Below are 24999 nucleotides of genomic sequence, written 5' to 3' on the forward strand. Positions count from 1 at the left end.
TAGCAGACAGGGTCACTATCCACTAGACCAGACCGGTCGTCTTATATATATATAAAGGTTTACACCAATTATGTAATGTATGTATGTAGGTAATGTATGTAATGTAGAATGCAGGTACCACTGTATGTATTGCTTTGTTAGCTCTTTGTATAATCATATAATTCTTATTCATTTATAGCGCGCATAAGTTGTTCGCAGAAATCGCGAAGCGTCTGGTTGACGTAACTGGTGACCGAAGAGCTGGCGGCTACCTCGCATAACGTATTGATCAGCATTGCGATACAGCGAGGAAATGCCGCCAGCATCCTTGGTACAATGCCTCAGGGGCCTATTTTAGATTTAAGCTAGTTATTAATTTCGTTTAGTAGTACCACTGTATATATATATTGTATGTAAATAAATGATTTTCCCCCATATTTTTTATTCATAAATTGAAAATGTAATTAGTACCTGATATGGGCGATATCACGCGTAATTCTAATAAATAAATAAATGTGTTATAATTTATAATAAGGTAACATTAGTGCCAAAAACGCAGTAGCAAGAGAAAGCTCAACAATCGACAAACACGTGAAATTGGTTTACTAATAAGCTAATAAACATATATCCACCGTACGAATGCAAATGAAACCCAAAACTACTGTAAGTAATTTGTAACACATGGCTGACATAATTGCCCTAGCTTTTACGTTATATTATCGGCCCGATTCAAACTTTAAGAAACGTCAGAGGGATAACAAGACATTTTCTTTGAAGTTGAACTACATACCTACATATATCAAACAGTTATATACGTACTGTGGCAGCTTTAATAGACATTTTATTACAGGAATTAAAATAACACCACTTCCCATACTCGTAAATACTTCTAACCCTTTCAAAACGGTGTAAGTAACATCAATTTATTGCTATATTAACCCTTTTAACGGTGACCGCTTGCGTCGCGTGGTATAGTGGTGTTAATTAGAAAAAATGTTTTCTAATGTGGATTAGAGGTAAATTAATAGCAATTAATATGTCGTTCTTATTAAACAAAACGGGACTTAAATACGCTTAAAAAGATTTTGAGATTAACCCCGACGTTTTGTGCATTAATCGTTCTATCGGAACCTAGCACATACAGGTACAGTCAGCAGCAGAAGTTGCTAAGCGGGCGAGGTGTTCAAAATTACCTTGACACACTCTTATTCACTTAACAAGTCGCGTCAAGATCATTTTGAACACCTGGCCCGCTTAGCAACTTCTGCCGCTGACTGTACTCCTAAGTAGGTCTACTATAGTGAATAACCAATGTCAACGCACTCGCAGATATAGTGCATAATCCTTTTGCATCGTATTATCTCGGAAACGTTCGTATTTATCATGCTACTTCAGTCAATCTCTGTACTTTTTGTAATGAGACTGACTGAAATAGCAAGACACGTTCGTACGTTTCCGTGAAAATAAGATGGTAAAAGGATTATGTACTACGGTACCGAATATGTACTGTGAAGTAAAAGTGTCACGTTGAAATATAGTCTGTGGGGTCCCCTGTCGCCGCCGCCATTTCTCACGGACCTCAATCAATGAGGACCAAGATTTCTCTCTGTTCGCTCGTGCGTTCAAGGGTTCACTTGTGATAAGTGATAAGGTTGGCAAGACTGTGTGATGTTCCGACTTTATATTTTGTCGCTGTTGTTCTGTACTCTAGTTTTGTTCGATTTGATACGTCCCTCGATAAATTAAATGTCAAAAGTACCTACGTTTAGGCCTAATCTATTCTTTACCTATAGATGATAAGGCCTATTAGAAAAAAACCGGGCAAGTGCGAGTCGGACTCGCGCACGAAGGGTTCCGTACCATAATGCAAAAAAAAAAACGGAAAAAAATGCAACAAGAAAACGGTCACCCATCCAAGTACTGACCACGCCCGACGTTGCTTAACTTTGGTCAAAAATCACGTTTGCTGTATGGGAGCCCCACTTAAATCTTTATTTTATTCTGTTTTTAGTATTTGTTGTTATAGCGGCAACAGAAATACATCATCTGTGAAAATTTCAACTGTCTAGCTATCACGGTTCGTGAGATACAGCCTGGTGACAGACGGACGGACGGACGGACGGACAGACAGCGAAGTCTTAGTAATAGGGTCCCGTTTTACCCTTTGGGTACGGAACCCTAATAAACCAACATAGTCACAGTGGCTCTACTCTAGCCACCTGTATTTGTACAAGTTGTTAGGTTTAAAAAAAACATATTTAAATGCGTCAAGGTAGTTTTTAGGGTTCCGTACCCAAAGGGTAAAACGGGACCCTATTACTAAGACTTCGCTGTCCGTCCGTCCGTCCGTCCGTCCGTCCGTCCGTCTGTCACCAGGCTGTATCTCACGAACCGTGATAGCTAGACAGTTGAAATTTTCACAGATGATGTATTTCTGTTGCCGCTATAACAACAAATACTAAAAACAGAATAAAATAAAGATTTAAATGGGGCTCCCATACAACAAACGTGATTTTTGACCAAAGTTAAGCAACGTCGGGAGTGGTCAGTATTTGGATGGGTGACCGTTTTTTTTTTTGCTTTTTTTTTGTTTTTTTTTTTTGCATTATGGTACGGAACCCTTCGTGCGCGAGTCCGACTCGCACTTGCCCGGTTTTTAAGCACCGCTGTACTCCTGTCCCGCGCCCGCGCCACCAGCTAAGACTCAGTCATCCTATGTTCACTTGTAATATACCTATAGGTACATAATAACAAACGGCTACGCTGGGACGGTAGGGCAGTGCAAAATTATGTACCTGCTTTGATGTACTTAGAAAACGAGCGAGCTCATCGCCAGCAAACTGGGGCAGTTTGGCGAATCTTTGTATTGTGGTACGCATATTTTATATTTCCATGTTATAATATTTCTTATAAAAAAAAATGTGCAGTCATGCGTGAGTCGGACTTAATTACTTACATTTTGATCCGACCCCTACGGGTTTTTAAAGACATTTCATTCAAGTTCCACATAAAAAAAAATGTAAAAAATTGAGTAATGTACGGAACCCTTGGAACGCGAGTCCGACTCGCACTTGGCCGGTTTGTATTTTTCAGTATTCTAGTAATATTATATTTATCATAGAGCCGATGTCTCCAGCACGGTCCCATTGGTACCCTAGTCACGCGCCTCGCAATAATAACCCGAGAATTGTTTACGGTTCGCGGGTAGATAGAGAAATGCCGACTCTAGACTATTGGGCGCTACTCGCATACCGTAGCGTTTTGGATCGCCCCTTCTGTGGGGAACGAATTATATATGTGCAGCTGACTGTACACACAAAAGCCATGCCGTGCCTATACTCTGTATCTTAGGTTAGGTATTTAAATAAAAGTAAACAAAATCTACACTCAAATGGCTCCAGAGTAAATGAAAACATTACACGATGAAATAAAGTCAGGTCGTTCAGTGAATGATACAGGCGGTTTTGTAATTGGTCGGTTAACCAATAAATGTTATAACTACCCGAAAGTGTACAAATTGATTGTTTACTTTTATTTAAATACCTTAAGATACAGACTATATTAAGACTTCTTCTTTCGTCTTTTGATAGTATACTAATTATGATGTATAAATAAACGTATTTTCTTTATTTCCTTCTTTCAGTTATCTCTACTGCTAACTGTACATACAAGAGCCATACCTAAGTCTTGGAATTTAAAATCCAACCACGCCAACGGAGGCATTTGTAATTTAATTTCAGTATTAAGAAGAGCCGCCTACGAAGGCTAACAATATCACAATTTGGAAATGAAGGAAAAGTAAAATACGCGAATTCTCGTCCGACAGGGAATTTTTCCTTTTTAGACCCCATTACTAAGACTCTGCTGTCTGTCCGTTAGGCTGTATCTCAGGAACTGCCGCTAGGCAGTTGAAATTTTCACAGATGATGTATTTCTGTTGCCGCTATATAATAACAAAAAATACCTACTAAATAATAGCAGAATATAATAAATATTTAAGGGAGCCCCCATACAAGACTAATTTTTTTGGCTATTTTGCGTAATGGTACGGAACCCTTCGTACGCGAGTCTGACTCGCATTTGGCCGGTTTTTCTTAACATTGTGGCGTTTGTTATTTTCTTCTTTGTGCAATGCGACGATACTCCATAATTATATTTGTATTGAATAACTGATAATATTTGGATTAATTATGTATTAACATTGTTTCAGGTACTGAAAAAACTACATTCCATACAAGTACTCGAATCGAAGTCACGTATTAAAGTAGTAGGTTTTGATGAAATCGATATTAGTTGACCATAATGGATATTGCAAGTTGACAGCGACAATGTTAGTTAATAATATAATAATGTAAAACATGGAGGATATTTCGATTAGTTGAAATTTACCCGCGGTCTAAATTGCCCCCTGCATCCAGTGACGGATCTACAGTCTTTGCCGCCCTAGGCCCCATCAGGCCCTGTGCCGCCCCTTACTCAGCACCCATCATATTGTCTACTTTTTGAGTTAGCCTACTGGGCCTTAGAGCAAATCCGCCACTGCCTGCACCTTATGACCTAAAACTTAGAAGAACTCCTGCTTGGTACTAGGGAAGGGAGGGTATAATAAAGGACCCCTGTTTAGTATAGTCTAAATAGACCTAAATTTTAGTGGATTCCCCCTTTACCACCTGGAGCGGTTAGCAGGTGTCCCGTTAAATGAGCCGATATATTTATCACGCCCGTTAAAGAACCCTCTACGCCAGCGGTCGGCAACCGGCGGCCCGCGGGCGAACCTCTCACTTGCGGCCCGCAAGCCTCCCTGGCTATTTTGTATGTAATATTGACAAACGACGTGTGGTAATGTCTAATAAAGTCATAAATATTAACAAAGTGCGGCCCGCGTCAACTTCGTTAACTACTATGTGGCCCTTGGCTGCTAAAAGGTTGCCGACCGCTGCTCTACGCTATGCTAATAACAAGTATATTGTACTGCTCTAGCATTTCAGGCGGTTTCATTCATCTAGCTCTTATGTTTTGGTAGAGTTCGTCTAATATAACTTTGCACCGATTTGAATAGAAAAAATTAAGGAAACGTCATGATAAATGATATATTTGAATGAAAATATAAGCTCGAACAAGGGTACTTTGCTACTTAAAAACTGAGCAAAATCGCATTTTATCTATCTATTATAGAATCTTTCGCTTGCACGGGACTCGAAATAAGCACTCGAAGAAATATCAAACTTTGATCTCTTGTTGTACAAATAACTATTAATGCGTTTTACAAAATCTTGAGACAATCTGCAAGATAAAAAGATAGAAAGGCTTTATCTGTTTTTTACCTTTAAATGTAGGTATCATTATATTTTGGCTTCTAGTGGACAAGTAATTGTTTGAGATTGGAGTTCTAATTGGAGTTTCTGAATTGTACTTGAACTGATTGCGAGAAATCTCCAATTTTCCTCGGATTTCGTTGTTTTTTAAAAGGACCAACAAAGTTAAATTCGTTTTCCAAACTTCCTTCTTAGGAAACTCTTAAAGGTCCTCAATCTTTTGGTAATTAATTAAATTAATCGATTTCCGTAAAATTGTGTTTTAAATTGCTTAATTTTGTTTTTAAAAGCATTTTTTATTAGGTTTATTATTATCTGTTTTAAGACGTAAATATATAACTTTTATATTATATTTAATAACTTCATTATCTTCCGTCGTTATTTCTGTCATTTCTGATTCCATCATTCTAATCCATTCACTGTAAGTAGTAATTATCATTTCTAGTGTCATTACATTGACATAACTCCAACTGACGGAAATTATTTAAAGACACTTCATTACTTGCCGTCATTCCTCCATGACAATCCCTACACTATCACTAAAAATGTCATTCCTTCAAAGTAATGTCATTATTCATGAAAGTGTCCGGCCCATAATAAACTGCCGCAATTTCTTCAAATATAAATGTTGTGAAAGTTTGTTGACATTGTTTATCTCGTTAATCTCATCGATTCGAGAACTGCTTATATGAAGCGTTATTCATTAAACGTTTGTCAACTCTAACATGCTTGCAAGAAAGTTGATAATATTTCTCCGTATCCCTAATTTTGACATTTTTGGTAAGTGGTTTGGTTCGAAAGGGACAAAAAACAAAGGTTTGCAAAGTTTTATGAATAAGGGAGTATAGAGTGTTCGCGTTCACGTTTCAAGGGTAGGTTTATTCCCTTGCCGACGCCATTCGTCAGAAGTTTTATGAGCACCTTTCGGTTAGTAAGGATCGCGGGCGCTAAGGTCGTAACGTGATGATCGTAAATGTGACCTTCAAGGGGTCGGGAATAGGTTTATTTCTTTAAGGTGTGGCAAGTATTCGCAGACTACGGTAACCGCTTTCCATGTGGCGGGCCTTACGCTTGCTTGCCACAACACTATAATAGTACAACACTATAAAAAATGAACAAATGTCAGTCAGAGAAAGGGATTTTTTGATAAAATAACACATGTGCATTTAAAGAAAGGAATGGATAGATTCGCACGCTTCTAGTAGAGCTTCGGTAGATCAATAAGTTAACCCTTTACCGCATACGGAGCCATATATTGCGGATATGATATTCAACTCTATTGACCGCTATTAAAGTTCAAATTAAAAAATATATATTTTATTACATGATGGGTTAAGAGCAAAAGGTCGCTTACGAGGGTCGCACTGAAATATTCGGGAATGGGACACTTAGAAATAACATAATAGAAACAGGCATATAATTTATAAAAATGTAACTCTTTATAAAACTTTTAAGGTATATTCCATTTGGTTGTCATTTGTATTTAAGAATTACTGGCAATTTGAAAATTGTATGTCGAACATTATTTGAATTTTTGGCCAAGTGATTTTTCGGATCATATTTTTAAACGGTTTTCAATATGCCCTCAGCGAACAAATAAAAGTTACAATGGGCTTCTGTTATTTTTTTATGAACTAGAGTTCATCGTACGCTCGTTTGCAGTTAAAATTAAATATGAAAGTCACTTTCATTTTATACCATGGGTGATCTTAAAGAAGCATGTCATTCCAAAGCGACGTCAAAAATTTAAATCGCATTTGTGCTGTTAATTAAAAAGACTGCCAAAAAAGTTGCATATCGGCAGATTTCAACATTCCTAAAGATTCATATGACAACAGTAAAAAAATCTTTTATATATATATATATGTAAAAAAAACTTCAATTCCGTAATTTCTTCAAAATAGGGGGATGGGGGTCACGAAAAATTCACGATAGATCACGTTGGGGGCGGGGGGGTATAAGGAAACCTCATGTGTATTTTTCTACAGTGAACGAAACTAAGAAAAAAAAACCTACCACATGACATGAGTAGATACTTTTTCTCGGTTTCGTTATACATAAATCTTCACTCTGCACTTCAAAATAGCTTGTCTATTTAACGAAAATAGAGAAATAAACAAGATTTTCTATATACAATACTATTTATCTTAAAATTAAATCGAATGAAAAAAAATCATAAAAATACAAGTGAGGTTGTGGGGGGGGGGGGGGGGTAACGAAAAACCTCACCAAATATCACCATCGATCGTGATTTTTTCGTGACCCCCCTCCCCCTATCGAACCTCGCATGATTTGTGCACAAGCCCCAAGGGGGAGGGGGGGTCAAAAAGTTGCCGAAAACACCTCGCGTGATTTGTGCACAACCCCTTATCGCCGCGCTGATTTGCGTAAGCCGCAGCCGTGGAGCGTGTGTTACGAGCACCTACATGACTCGGGAAGCTACAACATAATATATATAACAGTATATCATACACATGCAAATATTCGCACTATTTACACAATGCTAACGTGCTGAGCACTTTGCCGCTGCCCGCCCCGCTACTCGCTCCGCTGGTTGATCACCTGAGTAACTCGCTCAGCGAGCTACCGTTAATGCGGGCTGTACACACTCGTCGAGAACGAGTGTATACAATCTACATGCTGCTCCCTTCTCGTCTCGCTCTTCCTTGTCTCATCTCGTGCTACGATTGGATCGGACTAGTACGAAGACTCGGCGAGAGGCTCACGACGAGTGTGTACAGCCGACATAATATTCCCTGCCGTAACGATCTCGAGCCCCGCATCATAACTCCCTGGTTATCGCCGAGCTGATTTGCGTAAGCCGCAGCCGTGAAGCGTGTTAAGAGCACCTACATAACTCGGGAAGCTTGATGCTACAAGTACTATCTAATGGTAACATTCCATTTCTAACCGCAGCTGCACTACCGGTATTGAACGCGTCGCTGTCATTGTCAATTTCCATAGTAATTGACAGTAGTGCAGCTGTCGTTGGAAATGGAATGTTACCCTAATGCTTACCCATATGCTTCGAAATCTAAACGTCCCAGCATTTCTTCCACTTCCAAATCGCGCCGACATTTCCCGATAATTCGTGCCCGTAACCCAGTCAGATTGCAACTCAAACCTCCGTTACCGTTTCGCCCGCCCTCTGACGGCTCAAATGAATATTGGCAGTCGTCCACTTACCTTTTTATTGATGGACGTGAACGTGGACGGTTGCCCTTTGTGCCATCAAAATAATAATTGAATCGCCGTCAAATCAAATACCTTTTGCGTAGGCGGGTACGGAAAATCTATGTTGAATTGGAAAGGTGAATGAGGTAATATTGATCGTTTTTGAAACTCCGGTGTCGATTAGGTATACTATTAGGCGTAAGAAATTAAAAAATCGGGGCAATTTATCCTAAAATATACCTGTTACTTCTACTTAAATAACTACCCACACCACGCAACGCAACCCAACTAGCCTTACCTTAACCAAAATACAATAATTTGGCGTCATTCTACTAATCTGATAACAGATCTGATAGCCTAACGTAAATATTTACAATCAAATAAAAATTAATTTCGTTTTCTATCTATAGAGATCAATTCGAATCGATAGCGATCTCGAAATTGACTCGTGGAAAACTATAACCTTTAACAAATTATGTCCAAAAACTAAGCAATTTTTTAGATTTTAGTCAGAAGCATTTTTTTCTCCAAAAAATGCTACCCCTAGCATTAGCGGACGTGCGACGCTCGCCTGACCGCTTCCTTCCTTCCAACCCCAAAACGACATACCTCCATACTCATTCCACACGAACGTACGGCTGTTTTACTTCTTACGGCAGATTTAATGCACTCCGAGGGTCAAAACGCCATTCGATATTACGTTTCCGAACGTGACGTGAATTTTTACCACTTCTCATTCGGTTTGGCGACGTGACGTGTGTCGTCCGAAATGGGATTTCTGTATCTTGGGCACGTTAAAGTAATCTATTCCTTTTAAAATGGCTTTTTAACGGAATTTCGCGTAAATATTTATGAAGCATCGTTAAAGTAGGGTAATGTATTCGTTTCGGGTGATTTCGGAAATCGGGTATAATCCCGAAAATCATTTAAAAGTCACTCATATTCGTCCGAGTTGCGCCAAGCTTTTGCCTCCCGGCGCACTCGGCTCATTGCGCTAGTTTTTGTCCGGCTCTAGCTAGTTTTCGTCCACTTGACGAAATTTGAATATAAACCTTCATTGCTACACAAATTTGGACTTATTGCAATCCTTAATATCTAAACAATTTATCTATCTACATAAAAATTATATTTCGCAAGTAGCAAATTATAAATGAAATGTATTATTTGCTAATCTGTCAAGTGGACGGAAAGTGACACCGGATGGTAAACTGACGCAATTATCCTACCAGGGGATGCCGCAGCCACGGCATGCCGGCGCCTACCGCCGCGGTATCCTCTAACGTGCTCCTTGATGCCGCGGAGTAACAGTCCTCCGTGGTGCTCCGAGGTCGGTCTCAGAGCATTCGGATTTATACCTGAATGTTATTGAAATAGGAAAGAATATACATTGATAAATTTTAAGTGATCTGCGCTGCGCTCCGCCGGTTTGTGTAGGCCTTAACTTACCCTCTTTCTTTTCAGACCCATCCCTGTCCTGGCTTCCTGAAGAACCTTTCAAGTATAAGACCCCTAAGATCCCGTTCCTGAAGAGAAGACCACTTGTCTTCCAATTCCTAAAACCTAATCAATCCTGTGCAATAAAGACCATTAGGCTTACTAAAAAACTGTGTTTTAATCAATGTCAATGCCAACACAATTTTAGCAAAGCGATCAACACAGAAGTCTGCAAATATATGGGTGGCTCACGCTAGAACGATCCGGGCGCGGGCCTAGGCTTCCGACGCTTCGTATTCTATGATGGGTCCTCGCCCCGCTTCACGTATGGCGGCAGTCACGGAGACAAATGATTGAATTAATGGAAATCTTTACTTCAGGCAAATTAATGGCCCATAAATAAATACATTAAAACTACGAGTAACATACATATAATGAAAATATAGTATATGTATAATTGTACATTAACACTAAAAAACCGGACAAGTGCGAGTCGTACTCGCCCACCGTTGTTATAGAGGCAACAGAAATATATCATCTGTGAAAATGTCAACTGTCTAGTTATCGCGGTTCATGAGATACAGCCTGGTGACAAAGGTGGACAGTTGAGTCTTAATAATTATGTTTACCCTTTGGGCACGGAACCCTAAAAACACACAGACACACAAACAAATGGGAATACACCTCTTTATTATTATTATATGTGAATGCACAGGCAGTTTAAAGCTGATACGTGCACATCAATGTCCACTTGTGTTTTGTAGTCTACGAAAGTGTTCATCGAGTTTGTTTTTAAAAGAGTTTATCGAAGGTGCACTGATCACTGACTCGGGTAAACTGTTCCACACTTTCACTACGCGGTTAGATAGGAAGTGTCGTCTGGGGTTGCTACTACTCTGCGTCCGTGTCAGTTTCAGAGAGTGTCCTCTCAGTCTGTCATTTATATTGCGAGTAAAAATATCGCTTAACCCTGTAGTGTCCTGTGAGTATTTTATACGTTTCTATCAAGTCACCGCGTTGCCTTCGCTGCTCCAAGGTTGTCAGGTCCAATTCCTTTAAGCTATCTTCATATGGTTGGTTACGAAGAGATGGTACCAATTTTGTGGCTCTTCTTTGGACTTTTTCACTAAGATTTATATCCTTCTTAAAATATGGATTCCAAATTTGGAAGGCATATTCCAGTAAGGGTCTTACATATGTCTTATATAGCTTAATAAAGAGATTCTTGTCTATGTAACGGAAAGCTTTCCTGATCATGTATAAAACCGAATTTGCCTTTTTGGTAAACCCTAAAATATGTTCTTCCCATTTAAGATTGTTAGTTACAACTACACCAAGATCACGCTGGGAAGCAACGCTCTGTAAACTTTTGGAGCCAATATTATATGTGTGCTTAGGGTTATTTTTGCCAATATGAAGTACAGTGCACTTGTCTGCGTTGAGGGTTATAAGCCAATCTTTCGTCCATTGTATAATGCGGTCTAAGTCCTGCTGTATGATGTTCTGACTGATAAGCGGGTTTCCCATAATCTTTGTGTCATCAGCGAATAAAAACATGCCCGAGTGTACAACTTGCCTAAGGTCCGTTAAGAAAATACCAAACAGCTTTATCAGTGTTTTCCCGGTTGCATCATACAGGAGCCCGGGGTCCTTTGCCCCGCATTTAATTAAGCTTCAAAGGCGGGTGCATCGGTGCATCACATTGCATTATCTTTACTCCGGTTACTAATGCATTTAATTCAATATTCACGACTCGAGTTTGGGTGGCACAGCTTAGAAAACAGTGGGCATCATATGTAATTTATTATTATTGCAAATTATCCTTCTATACCTAGTATTTTCCAAACAGCATGGGTACGGTGACACATACATAACCTATACCATACAAAACCTTAAACAACAATACACATAAGACAGTGTTCTTTGTGCTCAACGACGTGAAGTAAAGTCACTGCGCTCGTAAATTCCGACATGTACTCGACTTTCCATAACCGAAATGAAATCTTGAAAGTGAAAACACTAGGTACATAAGGTTTTCTGAAAATTTTACAGATCACTTAGCGGAATTTACAAGCGCAACGACGATAAATACACCAATGTATTCAACTTAATCCGCTGTCTGTAATCTGTGATTTACAGATTTAAAAGGGTTATAGAAAGAAAGAAAGAAAATAATGAAAATACATTTATTTACGTCAAACCAAACTAGCTAATTACAAACAACACATAGATCAGATGGACGTTAAAAAGGACCCCCACTCAGCGTAATGCCGTTATCAGATATAAGTTAAGGACAAATTCAATGGTTGACGGGTAGAGCTTTAAAGCAATAATTCTTGTGCTAAAAAAAAGGTTTAATGAACAAAATATGCAAGTCAACCCTCTGTTGCCAAAGTAATCTGCGACTCTTACAGATCAAAGGGGTAATCCAGAGATGAGTTAATACTTTAATAGACAGTGAAAGGATTAGGTGTAACTCGACTAGTGAAGGCTCCGGCTCGCCTATTATTATGGAAATTACTTCCAATTCACGCAGAACAGGATTAACACATTAAAGGTAAGATATTTGCAGTCTTGTGAAAAGAGACTTACTTACAAGGAAGGGTACCCAACTGTCCGGCTCCGATCTGATTTATTTTGATATATGTTATAGAGTAGTGTAAAATAACAGACACTTATTTTTTTTTTAGCTGCCCGTACTCAACCTACCCTACTGGGCGAAATTGGCCTCCAAAGTACTGAAAAGTGACAAAACGCTCTAACTTCTGTAGAGAGTTTTGTTCAAGGAAATTGCTAGTTAATTACTGGTTCAGATCAGAGCCGGACAGTTGGGTACCCTTCCTGTTAGTTGTCTTTGAATACTGACCTTAAGTCCCATGAACCCGCCGCAAAAAACCGATCCCATACAATATAGAAGTTACGCTAAGCAAAGCGATGTTAAGTTATAATAGCATTATACGAGTTAGAAGCTTATGATAATTTGACTGGACTAAGATGAAATTCGACCGAGCTTGCTGCGGACTCTTAAGGATTAAGAAATATGTGACGTTCCATGGGTAAAGGAACCTTGTAGCGATCGGCGCTTACGCTTTTATTAACAATGCTCCATACTGCAGTGCTACGTGACGTAAGTAGGTACTTTAAAATGGAGTTATCAAAACGGCTCATTTTATTATCCGACAATTTTTAAAACAGAAGTTGAGTTTGAAAACCATAATTTGATTAACAAAGCTAGCGGAGCATGATGAAGCGAGGCCGTTAATAACTCAAGGCTGATAATTCCGAAAAATGTATAGTGCTTTTTCTCGTAGTTGGATGACGTGCGGTTCAAGCCCACTTACGAGCCTAGGCCGGCAATGTTGAACGACAATCCATAGCCGGCGGTTCCTCACCATGAACATAATGACAATATTTTCGACAGCCGCGGGTGTAACTAAATAAGTTAAACTAAGCCAAATAATAAATAAGTCTAATATTATGATTATATTTGCGTTGTTACATTTTTACACCAAGGTGAAAAGTTCAAACGCTCAAGATGTCTCATTAAAAATGGCAATGTTCTTTCTTTCACGTTACTCGTAATAAAATAAAACAAGAAAATCCAATAATGTAATTTATCCCGCGGCGATGGATAATTTATTTCGGGTACAAGATGTGACAGACTTGTATGCCTAGTGATTTCGTTGGAAGCTAGAAAGTATCTTTTCACGAATTTAAGATCAGGATAGGAATTGGATAGCGCGGATTCACGCCAGTTTTCACTGACGCCGAGCTTTTAAGTAAAATATAATTTTATAAAACACGCATAAAGGTTTTTGGGACGAGTAGGTACCTAACCGAGGCACGTTTTCCATAAGCTACAGTTTCCGCTTCCACACGATAATGTAATCTCCGTTTTTTAACGCCGCATTAACGCTAACGACCCGGCGGGTTAGGAAACGACCTCGCTATCCGTTCCCATCGCTACAAACTCACCATAATATAGGCCACAGATCTAGAATGTCCAGTAATCTGCAGAGATAACTGACCCGCCAGTTAGGAAACGACCTTGCTATCTGTTCCCATCGCTACTTAACAAAACCAGCATTAATATAAACTGGCATTTAAAATAGAATACCACACATAGATTCCGCTTTATTCGCTAGGTGCACGACGGGTGCTGCCCTCTTGTTGTGGGTTTTTCCACGTTTAATCTTATGGAGTATTAGGTCCGCCACACCACAGTCTATAAAACAATACTGTCATTCGACGATGCCGTCTAGATAGACAGGACAATCGTGCGGGGGGCGAGGGTTGGGTCGCGCGCACCCGAGCTGCATACATCGCCATTGTTAGTAGCTCGGTACTACTAGTTTACAGGGCTAGCGTGTCTTACAGTATAGTCAGTCATGTGACTCATGTGTAAGTCTTGGGCAGTTGTGTAAAAGTCTGTGACAACCCTACTGTGTTCTTGTGCAGTGTCGGCATTTATGCAATCAAGGCGTCGGTCCACTGTTACTTTTTACACTCTGGGCACACACTGCTCTACTTGTGAAATTTAATCGCGTCGCAATTAATCTGTAACATTTGCTACTGGTCCAGAGTTCACCCTAACATTGGTCGGTGAATGCTAAATGGTAATCCGGGTTATCCGGGTTAATGAAAAAAGGAATGTACCCTAAACTGCGCCGTCGAATGCCATGGAGCCGTTTGATGTACTTAATTAAATCGCTAGCCGGTTTGAATCCCGGTTTAGTGCTGGGAAACACCCGAATTTATAAATTTTTATTATAATTGTTTTTTTACCCGACTCACGCATGTAGGTCAATGTTGTAAATGTTTTAGTGTATGTTGGTATGTAAACTAATAATTTAGATACATTTGTTATAAACTATGCTGTGAAAACTTAATCAAAATGTTGCCATAATAACTAAATATGGTGAAAGGAGTAAGCTTAGAGTGCGTACTTCATACATAAAATTCTCATATATAAAAATCATCGTACTTCATATATAAAAAGTAAAAACCCATAAGGCAAAAATCCTACAAAAAAATAGACAAATATAAATGGTCTAGAAGGTAAACGGTTTACCTTCTAGACCATTAAACCTTATTTTCATTTTGTTTAGCTGAATATGTCTTTATTTTCTTTGGCGAAGTTCATTATAACATATGTACATATGTATATTATAATAATATTCTAAATGATCTGAATAATAGGGAAGTTTACTCTACTTACAATAAATTATTTCGCACCGTGCACGAAATAAAGCACCAGATAATTATTAGAAAAACATTGTGAGCTTATTTTTAAACACAATTTCCATTTTATAAATAGAAATATAAAAAGTAGGCGAGTTGACCGTGACGTCACTATACTCGTTTCCATATTAGCAAATCGTTTTGACAGTTCTAAAAACGAAGCTGATTTGACTAATAGGAAAGTAGCCTATATAATTTTTACTTAAAATTCTAGTAAAAACGTAAGTTTGTCACCCCTCGAGGACCCTACTAGAGGCACACCCCTAGGCTTGAGTAAACAAAGTTTCCAAAGCTCGTTATACCCGTTCAATCTTTTTTCGAGGAGCTCTTTTTTCCTAATTAGCTTAGCCAGGGCTATTCGTGAACATTCACTGGATAGTAATGGTTATCCAGTTAATGTTGAAAAATTCACTTTCATGGAAATGGCACCTTTTGGTTTTTAGAGTTAGACCAAGAAAAGTCTGCAGCTATATTGATAGCCCACAGCCCATGCAGTGCAAGTCTTATTTTTATACGACATAATTTCATAGAGGGTTGACGTTTAAAATAACACTTGCACTGCATAGGCTATCTAAATCGCTGCAGACTTTTCTTGGCATAACTCTACTAAAATATAATAAAAGTATATGTAAATGCATGAATACAAGAAGGTGGTATAAACTATAAATAATAGTTGATAGGATCATAGGTAAGTATTCGTTTTTCGCATAGGTATACTAAACAATTGCAATTGTTGTGGTTATTTCACAGATTTCTTACAAAACTAGAGGTCAAATTATAATAAAAATGGGCTACAAATATAATGACCACCAAAAAATACTTTGGTACCCCAAATAAAAAAATCATGCTTACCAAAAAAAATTACTGAACACCAAATAAATAAGGCCTAAAAATACAAAAGTACCACCACTTTAATTACGACTGCACTTCAAATTGTATTCAACTACCAAATATATTGAATGATCACCAAAAATCATTAATGATCACCAAATCTTGAAGACCAAATTAATGCGATATTTTCACCTAAATAAACCACTATGATTACCAAAAAATGTATACATATTACCAAATAAAGTAAACTGATGCCAAAATTACTAGCCCCTCCCGCTCAACCCCCCGTAGCCCGCACCGCATACCTACCTAACCTAATCTACTTTTCTAGTAGCATTTCGTTATGCTACTAGAAAAGTAAGTTAAACTGCTATCAGTTAAGTGGGTTAGGTTAGGTTAGCACTGCGACCCTTACAGAAACGAAATGGTACTAGAAAAGTAGGTTAGGTTAAGTTTCAACTGCTACCCATACAGATACGAAACGCTACTAGAAAAGTGGGTTAGGTTAGGTTTGAACTGCGACCCTTACAGAAAAGAAATGCTACTAGAAAAGTGGGTTAGGTTAGGTTTGAACTGCGACCCATACAGAAACGAAATGCTACTAGAAAAGTGGGTTAGGTTAGGTTTGAACTGCGACCCTTGCAGAAAAGAAATGCTACTAGAAAAGTGGGTTAGGTTAGGTTTGAACTGCGACTGTTACAGAAATAAAATGCTATTAGAAAAAGGTGACGAAGTGGATTAATTAATTTAATAGGATAACGATATATTAAACGTTTGCACATTTTTAATTAAAATGTGGTTACAATTTTGGTGGTCATTTACTATTTTTGGGTTTACAATGATTATTTTGGTGTCATTTTCTTTAATAGGATAGCAAGATGTAAAAATTTGGTTATCATTTCACATTAAAATGGGGTTTGAAATTTGGTAATCATTGACTGTTTTTGGGTTAATAATGATTAGTTTGGTGTCATTTCCTTTAAAAGGATAGTAAAATGTAATAAAATTGGTAATCATTTCACATTAAAATGGTGTTATAATTTTGGTGATCGTTCATGATTTTAGGGTGGTAAAATAGATTTTTTTGGTATTAAATTTTACTAAATCTGGTGATCAGTTAAATAGCAGCCATAAAAATGTGTGCAGACGAATACAAAACGTTTTGTAAAAATCCACCTCTACAGGTACGGTTATTGAAAGTTCTAATGATGAGGGTGGGGTTTTGAAAAAGGATAAGGGTCATAAGTACCAACAACAAAAAATGGCAAAAATGGCAGTTATTTTCACGGGATGACGGTCAATAAACTGTTGTTAAACATTTTAAGGGTCAACATAAGGGTCGTTTGTGATGTTATAAATGAATGGAAGTTATTATTTGGAACGGCTTTGAATACATGCTTTAGTCAAAGGCTAAAATTTAATCCCTAGGTTTTATTTGCGAGTTTGCAAAATGCAAGTTCATATAGCCCGCGAGCCAGGAACAGATTTCCATGATCAATTGCATACAGGTTGTTAACTCGTAAAGTTGTTAAGGGTGATGTGTAATGAACCCTCGTGGACGTCAGCTGCCGCTCTTTTGGGGGGTTGAGGAACGGCAGTAAGTTTCATATGTAAAACTTAACTTCTAATCACTCTAAATTCTTTGTATGTATGTATATGTATTACAATATTTAGTAACTATTTATGTAACAATTTCTAGTAACGAAAACTATGTACCAGGCATGTGTTACTTGAATGTTCATGTCAAATTTCAAGAGAAGAGTTGTGGAAATTGGAATATAATATAACCAATACATTCTATGACTTTTCTCTTTCTGCACATACTCTATTACAAAATCTCGTTCTAAACTAACTTAACTTTTGACTGTTAATGTAGGTACAGCGTTGTCTTACTGTTTACCACTGATGACGGAATAAATCTAAATCATCGTTTCCCATGTCCATTAGTAGCACCTCACACGACGTTTATACACACAGACTTATCTACCCATAAATACACCTTATCTCCATCCCATAAGGTTCACGATAAGTTACTAACTTTAGTGCTAAACACACTAACAGAATCGTTTACTTAATCTATTCGATGTTTGTGGAACGTGTTTGGGAGCTTAGCTATTGGAGTGTCAACATCTCGGTTTGTATTTGAAATTGTAGATATGATCGGTCATGTCACCAGTTCCGTTACGGAATATGGAATTCTAGAAAACGGGGAATGTACACAAAAATAAACAGTAGTTTTTTGTTCTCTTTTCTGTGTCTCTTAAGGATGACTCACGTTAGACTGGGCCGTGTCCGGGCCGGAGCTTCCGGAGCTTACTTATCTATGACATGACAGGCGATCAGGCTTTGCTTACCATCGAAAACGATGCGCCGGAAGCTCCGGCCCGGAAACGGCCCGGTCTAACGTGTGACTCTTTTACTCGACAGTTTTCAACAGCGTTTATTTTCTCTTTAGTTTACCAACTTTTACAAACTAGTAGATACAGAAAAAACAACCTTTGTTTATATTTAGTCTATCTGTGACTGGGACATCTTTCAGAGAACCTGGGTCTTCAGTCAACGTGAACCGATCCTCAGCACTCTTACTGCCTGAAAATGGAGACCTACTGAAAATGGAGGTGTGACTAAACAATAGGTACATGAATTTACCGTAACGTTAATTAAATTTAAATGACTAAGGAGATTTTAATAAAAAAAAGACTCATAGAAATATCATTTGATTTTACCAGTTGCTTTTCGGTGAAGGAAAACATCGTGAAGAAACTGGACTAATCCCAATAAGACCTAGTTTCCCCTCTGGGTTGGAAGGCCAGTGGCAGTCGCTTTCGTTAAAACTAAGTGCCTAATACGTCAAATCATGGGATTAGTTGTCAAGCGGACCCCAGGCTCCCATGAGTCGTGGCATGGCCGTGGCAAATTGCCGGAATAACACGAAGAAGAAGAAGACTAAGGAGATTTTAAATTCGATAATATAATTTTGATTTGTCACAATAATGTGAACAGGAAGCCTCAGAACAAAACAAGTAGATCTAAAACCGTAACAGCTGAACTATCGCAGGATTAACCCGCACAGACATACATCCATAGACAATGCGGTGCCACGCCGGTCGCCGAGACACAGGGTGCAAGGGACAGGCGATAGCGGTAGAAGGGTTAAATAGATGCAAGAATAAATATAAGCTATCTAGAGGTATAAAATATAAATCAATCTTACAGATTTGTCGAAACGGCTTGTTGAGGTCTCTGGGGACAAAAGAGCTGGCAGCTTCCTCGCTCAACGCATAAGCGTTGCGATCCAGCGAGGAAATGCTGCCAGCATTCTTGGCACTATGCCCCAGGGGCCCTCTCTAGATATAGATTTTTAGGTTTTTTTTTTTTTTAGGTTTAGTTTTAGTTTTGTAGGTAGTTCTATATTTTTTTTAGGTATTAGTTTTAGTTTTGTAGGTAGTTTTTATTTTAGGTTACTTTTTATTCTAAGTTTGTTATTAATATTGTAAACAGATTTGTTATTATTTAGATAAATAATCAATCTTATATGTGTTACAACATATTTTTATAGGTGTGTTCTGCGTGCTAGTGTGAGTAGGTGCAAATAATTATACAGCGATAATATTACAATTGAACCAATTTTACCACATTATCCACGAGTGCCTAAAAAAGAAATACACAGGGGCTCCTTTGGACTTACTTAAGCTAAGCGAAAACGCAGCCCATTGGGTGGAGAATCTAGATATTAATTTGTAAATGTGAAGCGACCGAGAATTGTACTAATGCCATACAACAAAATAAATAAATTGAACCAAGAACAAAGTATTTTTCCCTATGACTAAGCAAGCAGCAAGCACGGACAAATTCTTAAGTTAAAAAAACTTTTCGCTCACGTCTTGCAACTTGCACTCGCCCCAGCATTCAAATATAACCTTTACTCACATTACCGATCTATAAAAGACAGCTTCTACAAACTAATCAATTAATACTTTAAGACCATCGGTATAGAGTTCATAATTCTTTGACACACAACCGATGTTATCTTCAAAGCTCGTATAATCGCTCTAATCTAACCTCAACCTCTGTTTCTGACAATAATTCAATGTTCGTGTTCGTTTTTCGATCTTCACGGCCCGATTCGAACATTGCTTATAAGAAGTCACAGCGGTACGATACCGAAATACCGCTCTGTCATTGTCAAAAGTTGAAGTTGAGCTGTTACAAAACCGGCCAAGTGCGAGTCGGACTCGCGTTTCTAGGGTTCCGTACATAAGTCCGACTCACGCTTGACTGCACATTTCTAATTGGTTTTTCTGTCATCTATAGGTAAAGAACTATATTTTGTATTTTATTCAAAATTTTAGACCCAGTAGCTTCGGAGATAAAGGGGGGATAGGTCATTTTTTGGCAATTTTCTTAAAATTTTGGCAAAATTATAAAAAAAACATGTCCATCTTTGGGTCACTAATTTACATATGTGTACCAAATTTCAACATAATTGGTCCAGTAGTTTCCAAGAAAATAGGCTGTGACAGACGGACAGACAGACAGACGCACGAATGATCCTATAAGGGTTCCGTTTTTTCCTTTTGAGGTACGGAACCCTAAAAATGATGAAGAAATGTCACTTTTAACACTGACAGATCGGTATCGTACCGCTGTGGCTTCTTATAAGCATTGTTCGAATAGGGCCGTTAGTTGGACGGAGGGGAAACTTTAGTTGGTAAAGTTTGAATAAGAGTCTTGACATTTATTGAAACTAATTTAAAGGAACTATCGGAAAGAAAATTGAGTTTGTGTTACATTTGTTTTTAAAGCTTTCGTGCAAAGATGGGAATACTTTTTAAAGTTTGCCTTTCGGATACTTTCTGCCTAAAAATCGAATAATTGATTTAAAACTATTTTTTCCATGGGATTTTAAATGATTTTTCTTATGAGTCAGTAGGATATCAATCATTTAATTAATGATGATACTTCAATTACCTACGAGTATTAAATCGCCTTGACAAGTTACAAGAATGACAACACTCGGCATATCATTTGAAAAATCAAAGCTTTTCAATATTGAATGTAAATAATAATTAATAACTCACGCCCTCTATAGTAGCAGTGAAAGCGTTAACTTAATCCATCATTTAAAAGTAGCAAATATGTAATTAATAAATGGAAATCAATGTAATAATCTAATTTAATAATGTGTCTTGGTTTCATGAAATAAATGCATTGGAATTGAAATAATTAGGTAATTAGAACACAATATCAAAATGATTGTTGTAATGACTGTTAGAAAATAAAATTTAATGCCGGACTAGGTATAGGCTAGGCTTTTGTATTCTTATTCTTATTTAACTGGCTCCTAGTCGGTTGACCCTACCTAATAAGGGCAATTATTTTTGTGTTCATCACAAATATTTGTTCCTGAGTTATGGATATTATCTAACATATCTACGTATGTATTTATTTATTTAAGAATGTATATCGTCGCTTAGTATCCAGTTGAAATAGTTTATGCAGTAGGTACAGTCACCTGCAGCAATATGTTACTCTTGGAAGGCCGCTAAAATTGTGACACGCTCTTTATGGCTCTACTAATAAAATCGTGTCAGTTATTTTTGCAGCCTTCGTTGTGTAACATATTAGTGCAGGTGACTGTACAGTACAATACTGTATAACAGGGTGACATTTAAGTCGTGATCAGTACCTAATATGTTTTTCTAACTTCATAAACAACGAGCAATTTAATGCCCCTACTCTTACTAAAATCAGACAAGATTTTTTTAATTTTTTTTGTTAATTTATTGTCGTTTATTTAACTTTTACAAGTGGCAATGTGGTATTTATACAGCTTTGTAAGATATTTCAAATGAAAATTAAGTAAATTTTATTTCTAACTGGGGCAAATGACAAAATTGATGTCAATGACAGTTCCGATTCAAAGAGGCGATTTAATTTACTAATTTAAATATCTTAATAAGTCGTTGTAATATCCTAAATCCACTTATAAGTAAAAGTAATATAAATGACAAAAAATAAACAAAAAAATAAAAAAAATCTTGTCTGATTTTAGTAAGAGTAGGGGCATTAAATTACTCGTTGTTTATGGAGTTAGAAAAACACAATACTGATCACGACTTATATGTCACCCTGTATAATAAGAATACAAATAGTGTAACTGTTCGTGTCTTTCCTTAAACTGTCTTTTGTTATTTAAAACCACCTTTTACCACTAAACACGGCCATGTCCGTAAATTTAAACGTTACATCCCAATAATGCTGTTTGGGAAAGTAACTAATTCTGTTTGAAGTCTTCAATTAGGCTAATGGACGCGCGGACTGACAGACAGACAGATGTTGCGTTATGCCCGTAAAGGAGTGGAGATTTTTAATTATGGCATAAAATTGTATTATGTAAGAATATAATAAAGATAATACATTTAGTGAGCAAAAAGCTTCTATTACGATTAACTCGCGTATTTTTAGTCACTCGTGCGAAATGTTTCGGAGAGCAAGTTTGGGCTCATTAGAAACATGTCAAGGAAAGTTCGAATGTGCAGCAATAAAAGCGTGTTAATACACGATACGAACAGAAAACAGTTTTGGCAGTAGGTAAGGTAAGTTGCTGTATATAGGTACTCTGGCAAGCTAGTTTTGTAAGTAAAAAAGCCGGCAAATTTGAAGAATGTATGATTGTATGTGGAAAGGATCGATCTCCCATGTAAATTGTAAATTTCGCGCCCTTTTCGACTGACAAAGTGGCTTGCCAGAGGACCTATATATGCCTGTAAACTTGGTTTAAATTCATTCCATCAGAGAAGGGTCCCTAGGCTTCATCTGCAATAAGGACGTTTCTATCAGAATTTCTGTTGGAGTTTCAGGTGGGAACTTGAAGCATAAGGACCCTTCTGTGATGGAAAGCCACAAATAACAATAATAAACGTTTTTGGCTCGCAGTCTCGCATCATCTGTATTTAATTCAGGCGACTTTAAACATATCACCGGGTGTCTATCCTCATTAGCTCTATCAGCGCGACACAAGTTGTGTTTTGTCGCTCGTCGCTAATAGGTTATTCCTGTATCACCATCTGTCTCATACAATGACTATTAAACAAACATTTACTCAATTAAAAAATGCTATAAGAGAAGGTTAGCTGGAAGAGATCCCTTATAGGGATAAGTTCGCCTTTGTACCTCTATTTCTGTAAATGTTATGTAAACCTGTGCTGTGATAAAGTGATTACTACTACTAGGTACTACAAAATTTACGACATTTACACAATTCGCTAAAGGCGTGATAAATATATTGACCTCATCAGTAAAACGCCGTCATCAGTATAGTTGAATTATCGAGAAGATGGAATTGCATTTGTAGTGGTTGTATGCTGATAGTACAAGAAAATAGAAAATTCAAATATAGAATGCCTGTAAACAAACAATACTACTACATATGCAATTCCACGCTCTCGATGATTCAACTATAAAAGTAAATTGTCAAAACCCGTTTGCATCAAATTGTCAACAGTCACTTCTCCATTCCAATTGTAAATGACAGATAGCCGATCATCTTTCACACGTTATTCATCTCGGAGATAATCGAGCGACGAGAGTGACGAGTGTTCGCTATGACTCCGTCACGAGAGTGACGAGTGTTCGCTATGACTCCGTCACGAGAGTGACGGATGTTCGCCGTGATTCCCGACATCTGGCGCTATTATAGTCACACTCAGTTGACTTATGACATCTGGTGACAACGATATATTTAGACAAATCGTTTGTCTATTTTTATTTGAAACGACTACGTCATAGTTGTAAATATGGTTTTAGTAGCAGTCCTAAAGTTGGCTGGGTAAGTGAGTATATCGGTGTCGTGTGTTTCACCGAATAGCAAAACTATTGTGTTGATTTTGATGAATGTTTTCTTATTTGTACGAGTAACATACAATGTTTGTTTGATTAGTCATTGTATGAGAAACATGGTGATATTGGTGATACAGGAATCTTAGCATACAGGAATAACCTATTAGCGACAAGCGACAAACTTTGTGTCGCGCTGATAGAGTTAATGAGGATAGACACCCGGTGATATGTTTAGACTCGCTTGAATTAAATACAGATGATGCGAGACCGCGCCACACGTTTATTAATGTTATTTTTGAATTTAAAAAGAGTTAAGGATAACTCACGTTAGACCGGGCCGCGTGCGGGCCGGAGCTTCCGGTGCATCGTTCTCTACGGAAAGCATCACGTGATCGCCTGTCATGTCATAGAAAATATGCTCCGGAAGCTCCGGTCCGGACACGGCCCGGTCTAACGAGAGCCATCCTTTAGTAACCTATTACCTAATACCTACTGTGAAAAGTGTTTTATGAATTTTATGATACGACGCGTTCATTGAACTTCATTGATGCGCTTTTATTGATTTGGTACTATGATTTTTTAACAGACATATTAAATATATTAAGAACGGGTCACTCACGTCTCACATTAAAATTGTAATTAACTGAGTTTTTGTACCTATAAGTCCTATAACACGATCACACGTTAATAGACTAGGTAAGTAGGTAGCTGTCTTATTGCCGAAAATCAATCGTTAAGTTGATTTTTGCCATGAAAAGGTAAAATGTACTGTACAGAAGGTATAATAATTTGTGAATAAGTGCAATTGGAATTTAACTTCTAATTAATCGTCTCCTCGTAGAAGATATCGCGTTCTGAAAGCAAAAATAGTCGTCGTACAAGAAGTTATCCCTGTTCTAATATAAGCAAAGTCTTTCTCAGTTCATCCCGATATTAAAATACATACGTTTATCGATTCTATAAACTATCCCGGACAAAGCCAACAAACAAAACAAGGAATAACGCCCGTATCCGCCCGCGCCGCGCGCGCACTGTAATTATACTTCATACAGTACGTTTGTCTATAGCAGTATCTTGACTTGGACCAAAATTCAACGGTCTGATCCAACGTATTTTCTTCTGCATCTGGCATACCTAGTCTGTTATTCTTAAAAAAATGGCTTCCATATTTATGATAGTTTCG

The 24999-nt window shown here is 37.8% G+C and overlaps 1 protein-coding gene across 1 annotated transcript in view; it reads left to right on the top strand.

Annotated features, from left to right (window-relative positions):
* Positions 1-24999, top strand: part of LOC134802676 (neogenin) — a 106189-nt gene that overhangs the window by 30014 nt on the left and 51176 nt on the right. The gene's annotated exons all lie outside the window — the stretch shown is intronic.

The sequence above is a fragment of the Cydia splendana genome, chromosome 25 (genome assembly GCF_910591565.1).
Source record: "Cydia splendana chromosome 25, ilCydSple1.2, whole genome shotgun sequence".
Taxonomy (NCBI): domain Eukaryota; kingdom Metazoa; phylum Arthropoda; class Insecta; order Lepidoptera; family Tortricidae; genus Cydia; species Cydia splendana.